Here is a 6,000-nt window from a genome sequence, read left to right on the forward strand (position 1 = left end):
TCAAATGCTAATGCACCCGCCCGCCCGAATCTCGGGGCGGGCACGTGTCTAGCGTTTAGCGACCCACTTGTCGCCGAACACCCATTCAACACTGAACGCGCAAATCGCGCCCGCTGGATGGAAAAGCTCATATTCGCGTACTGCATTAAGTACAGCTATCTGACTTGGAGGCACGCGCCTCCCGTCGCGCGCGCCTTTTAACGGTAAACGCTGCCGCCGCTGAGGAAATCATCTCAAGGTTGCCCGCGAAATAACGGGCTTTAACATACTTATCTCTTCCCCGCTTTGCATACGTTTCGCGCTTTTCGACCGACACAATAGCATTTTTCTCAGATAACCGCTGCAAATTCTTATCTAGAAATTATGCCGTGCGTACGTCCACGTTTAAAATCTCACGGCTGGACGTGAGTAGACAAAGTGTCCCGCGCAAAAAATGGAAGAACTTTACATAAATATTCCGATTTCTCGGAGCGAGCGCCGTTCGCTTCTTCTCGAGGTTTTTCCTCTCTCTCTCTCTTTCTCCTCGCAGAAAATGGTTTCCGACTGACAGAAGTTTCCTTCGAAAGACGTACAAACGTTAACGTGAATTTTCCGTGGGATCCTCCTCGGACTTTTCTTCGAGTCCCGAAACTTTTCTTCGCGAGCGCAACTGAATTCCATTTGTTACGGAGCTATTGTAAAATTTTTAATATCAATTTGGTAGCGATACGTGGAAAATTGATAGATTCCTTCGCCAAGTTTTATTCGAGGACTTTTAGTGGAAGTTCGTTTTATCATACACAAATAGTGGCCGACGTGTGCATCAAAATCCCTCGAAATTGCAATATTTCTATCGCATATCGCGCCATTTATGTAAACTAGATAAAACGTTTCACTATTATCAGATAAAGGGAAGCGAACGCGAAGTGTGTTTCCCGAAATAAAACACATTCGAAGACCAAAATAATTTCGCTATCGAAAATTGCGTTAAGACAAAATCATGCGCACGCCGTTGAACGTTTCGCAAACAATTGCGAATTATTTTAGAAAGTACATGTATTTTCCCTATCTAAATAAGGCATTGCGAGTTCATTGTTGTCGCTTTTCCGCGATGCCGATTGGCTCTCTCGAAACTCGATTTCGATCTTGTTGCGAGTCGATTCTCTTCGACTCGCGGTTTTGACAGTTTGCATTTAAGAGGGTTATTTTGACAGTTTATGTAATATAATGTGGAAGAACAATGGCGCGCGCGAAGCGCGCGCTTGTGTTGTTCTAGTGCAAAAACAAAAAGACATTCCCTCAATTACATTCGCTGAAAACCGAGCTGTATTATACCGCACGTGGTGCTGAAATTGCTCGGCGCAATTTCCAATAACGAGCCCTGAAGTCGCGAATTCTACTCCGACGTAATTAGCAGCGAAGACCCTGATAAATGATTGCAATTAATTTTTGCAGTCGAATTGCGCAAATTCTCCTTCGTTTCAATCACGCGTAATATTCCGCAAAGTAATATAATATTATTCGCGGTATAATAATACGACGTGTGCATCGTGTAAAATTCTTTCTCACCGGAAATTAAATTGTCTCCCGGGTATCTCGGTTTGAATTTTCACCATGCGCTCCTAAATCAACTGACGTTCCATTTTTTTGGTCGTTTCCCGATCTGCAAAATTTGGAACCCTCGTCGTTCGACGGTAGCCCATCTCCCGAAAACGGTCCTCCGTTCTTCCTCCTTCCTCGCCACTTTCTCACAAACAGCGATTAAACCTCGCCGGATCCCCCGCGGACGGTCGCGAGGGAACGACTCGCGGCCGCGGAAACGCGAATTCGTAATGACGAAGGCGAATCGCGAATCCGTTCGCGTGGGCACGAACGGAGGGGCGCGAGACGCGCGGGGGCGCGAGTCGCAAGTATTGTTCTTTGTTTCCCTAAAACCCGCCCAACCGCGACGGCACATTTAGCGACACGATATCCATGCGGCACGGTAATATGCGCATTGTTATATGCGGGGGACGCACGCTCAACTCTCTTCCTGCATTTGCTCCTTTTTTTTTCTCGCGCGAATGACGAATTCTTCTGTGCGCCATCGCGGGTATTCGCGCTGAATTTACCGGATCCCTCGAGAATCCCGCGGGACAGAGGGGCAAGGAGACATAATAATAAGGGCGTATCTATCGCATTCGTGGAGAGCCCACTTCTTATCAGACTTTTTGCCATTAGCAATTTTTATTGGCAATTTAATACGTAGGATCGTGAGATTAACAGTTAGCCTAGTGCAAACACGTGAAGTATTCGTTTCTACGGGAATTTATCTAACATAAATAAAGTAAGCGTCATAAAAGTCGCTTGCTATCAATGGCGATGAACACCAAGAGTCATCGAATTCCACGATGAATAATGGAAAGAAACACGCGCGAGAAAAAAATATGTACGTCTTCACCGAAGCGGCATACTTTCTTTTACGCAAACTCGCGTCGACGATTGCACAGTCATTTATTAGCATACGTGTCATTTCTACGAACATCTGTTAGGTCAAGGCGCTAGTAAAATAGCTAATAATGCCCCGCGCTATATGTTTGTGCTTAATCGCGCGCGTTTGCTTATCTCGCTAAAGAAATTATCGAAAGCAATTCTCTCTTAAACTACTCGACGGCAGGTGCAAATTGCGCCTATAAGCCGCGGGAAAAGTCAAGGTTAATAGACAAGAAAACCATTTTCAGTTGATTGCTAGTCCTTAATTGTCCGGTAACCGGTTCTCCAATATGATAAAAAAAAAAGAGGCACGAGTCAAGTTAAACGTATCTGCCGTTCTTCCACGAGTCAAGTTAAACGTATCTGCGTTCGTGACCAGAGAGAATCGCTTCGCGCAATTGCCCGTAAATCTCCCGGAGAGTCCGGCGCGCTGTAAATTGACGATTAAAATTCGGCGCTCCTCGATCCGCAGGGACTCGCTCGAGACTGCACCTCGCGATTAATATCGCGGACAAAATATCGCGGTGGCGTTCCACGCCGATGTTATGTCACGGTGGATATCGATTGCGGCGCCTTTGCGTCCTTACGACGTGCCCTCTCTCGCCAAGAAGCACTCTGACCGGTCGCTCACCCCTGCCCCTGCGAACCACATCCCCCCGTGAATTAGCCCTTGTGTAACTAAAAGAGAAACTGCCGTTCTCCCGCGAGAGTCAGAAGAAAGATCGGGGGCAGGGGTCCCTCTATCGTCAAACGGATTTATAGATGTTCCCGGATAATGTTATTAGAGAACTTCGTAAGCACAAAGCTCCCTAACTCTGTAACTCTACTTCGCACTCCAAACGTGGTTTGGTACGAGAGGGAAACCGCTGATCAAAATCTTGCACACCAGTGCCCACTAATGCCCAGCGGACATTACTTTATCTTATTTATCTTGTTTTATCTTTATAATGCCCAAAAAATGCCCAGTAATGCCCAGTAATGCCGCGGATCTGTACACCGCAATGCCCTCAGCGGTTACGCCCTCGTTTCTTTCATGTTGAACAGATGCGAAAGAAAAACGTCGAAATAACTTCGAAATTCAGAGTGTAGATCTCACGCACGAAAATTTCAACAATTTTTCCGCGGACTTTGTTGACAAAGTGTCATATTATCGCCTCGGCACGTTTCTCAATGTTTCCTTCATTCTCGTAATTAAATGCGTACTGTTATATTTTTTGTTTCCTCGTACACATAAAGCGTTTCATAATTCTTTTTATTAAGGTCGCGCATAATTTTCGTGCATGCAGATTTATGAACGCGTATCTCATTATTTCCCCCCCCCCTCCCCGTAATTTTTCCAGGGAAAATAAAGAGCATTGCTCAGTATTCCGGTTTCTGAGGATACAATATGCAGATCGATCAAGGAATTCCAGCCTCGCGAAGTGTTTGTGGAGCGCAGCAGTTCGCCGAGCACTTTCACGTCTTCATCGACGGAGTTTCTTCCTCGTCCTGCAAGATGCTTATCCATTCTCGCGCCTCTCGATCGCGATCTTGGGATAACGCACGATCCCCCGAACTATCGAATTTCTCGACTGCGACCTCGAGAATGTCAAGACGATGAGCGAACTACATATGTCGCGCATATACAAGCATTATACATTTACAGTGGCGCACATCTCTGTGTAAAAATAATTCCGATTTCGCAGCTTGCAAAATTAATGTACAGATTTCGGATTTTCGAGAATTACACGACACCAGTGAAAAGAAATTAAATGTTTACGAGATTAGATTGAATTTTTCTCAGTGATTCAATGCCCGCGGAATGTTATTCTTCTCTTGAATAAATTCCCCACTTAAATACTTAATTTACCGCCTTCTTTAATTCATTCAAATCTTTTTACTCTGCAAAACGCTCGGAGAATATGCCGATCTACAATCAAGTTACGCAAGATCTCTCCGCGCATCTGAGATGCGGCGGTCGCTCCGATTTTACTTTCGACCGCTGACACAGTCGCCGCGACCGACGAAAGCTGTTGAAACTTTCACGGCGGTATCGTACGCGACAGGCGTGCTAATGTTAGAAAGGTCGCGCGTTTTCAACCGATTGTTTAGCCATGAGATTGGCCGAGGTCCATTTACATGCGAATTAACTGAATCCGAAAGTCGAAGGGCTTCTTCTTCTTATTATTATTAATAGCACCTGGATCCAGCTCGGCTCCAATATGGCCGCAACTAACCAATAGTTGTTTGAGAGTCGAAGGGCGTGAAGGCGAACTTTGTCTTTTTTGCGGACCCCCAATTGTCCTCAGCGTTGAATTAGAAATGCCACCTCCTTTGTGTATCTTAGTACGCGCTCCGAAAAATGCGGCGGGAAAGCGCGAAACGGAGCACGTTCGGGGATCGTCGAGCATAATTAAACGTTCAAGAATTCATGCTTTTACGAGCCTGGCCGGTGGATTACGTCATGCATAATATATCGTCACTTTATTCCCATCTTCGATAATTCGTGGGAATTTCGCGATATTATAAGAACGTTGCGATTATCCTTAGGTACCCGATTGGTTGATCAAGACGGATTATCCGCGAGGGAGACAGCCGGATGATCGAGCGCAAAAACCACCAAGTCATTAGCTGTAAGTGGTGACGCAACGACACCAACCTCGATCGTCTTTGATCAATTGTGGCGTAATCCTTGCATCATCATTGCATTCCGTAAAGCGACGAACGTACAGGCGACGGTTTCTGCCTTCCAAATTTTCCCACCCAATCGTGCCCTCAAGATATTTTAATTTATCATAAAACTTGTTCAATATTAAAAAAGGAATTATTATATTATATTGATCGCGTCGGTGTAAATATGCAAAGCCGCGTGCACGTGATATATTTTCGGAGACCGTAGTTAAAACGAATGAAAACAATTGTGAAAAGAAGGCGGGCGCGCCGCAGGAGAGAATTGAATCGGTTTGGAATTTCGCGGAGGATTGCGAAATCTCATTTCCCAGTTTCCCGCCGTCCGCCTTTCGAAATCTGATCGATCGAATCTGCCGCGCGCGTCCGCGGCAGATAACGGCGTCCCTGAGGAGAGTGGCCGATCATCGCCGTCATCGAGTGCGTGCGACTGCAAGTCGGAAGGCCGTCCGGGGAGCTTTCACCTCACGATCGTCCTCGTCACGAGCGCGCCTCTCGCCAAGGTCGTTTCGAGGATGTCGCACGACCTCTGCGTCATCGTCCTAACTGGAATATGCATGCGGCTTGTGCGCACTTAAGTGCACTCCGGCTAGATAAGGCGGATAAATATTTAAGTCTCGGCTAAGGCGACCGGTCGCGGCAGGGCAGTTTGCTTATAGTTCCCGCCGTGTGCCTCCCGTCTCGGCTACGACAAAATAATCGCGCTCGGTCGAATGTTTGATAAACATTTTACCCAAGGATACCAACCAGATGTTGGCGTACTAATAACGCGCGGGGACACCCCGACGGCGCGGCGGGAGTTCTCGGGAAGCGGAGGTGTCACAATTTCAATCTCGACATCGCCGCAAAATTCGAGCGGCGAAGGACACTCTATAAGAGCGG

The 6,000-nt window shown here is 46.6% G+C and overlaps 1 protein-coding gene across 1 annotated transcript in view; it reads right to left on the reverse strand.

Annotated features, from left to right (window-relative positions):
- The window catches only part of LOC105563684 (beta-1,4-glucuronyltransferase 1), a 29,863-nt gene extending 27,172 nt beyond the window's left edge, over positions 1-2,691 (reverse strand). Inside the window, exon 1 of the mRNA XM_012015466.1 lies at positions 1,549-2,691. The gene's annotated coding sequence lies outside the window, so the exon portion shown is untranslated. The remainder of the gene's footprint in view (positions 1-1,548) is intronic.
- Between the last annotated feature and the right edge of the window lie 3,309 nt (positions 2,692-6,000).

The sequence above is a fragment of the Vollenhovia emeryi genome, unplaced genomic scaffold, assembly GCF_000949405.1.
Source record: "Vollenhovia emeryi isolate VEMERY1.0 unplaced genomic scaffold, V.emery_V1.0 DF939172.1, whole genome shotgun sequence".
NCBI classification, from domain to species: Eukaryota; Metazoa; Arthropoda; class Insecta; order Hymenoptera; family Formicidae; genus Vollenhovia; species Vollenhovia emeryi.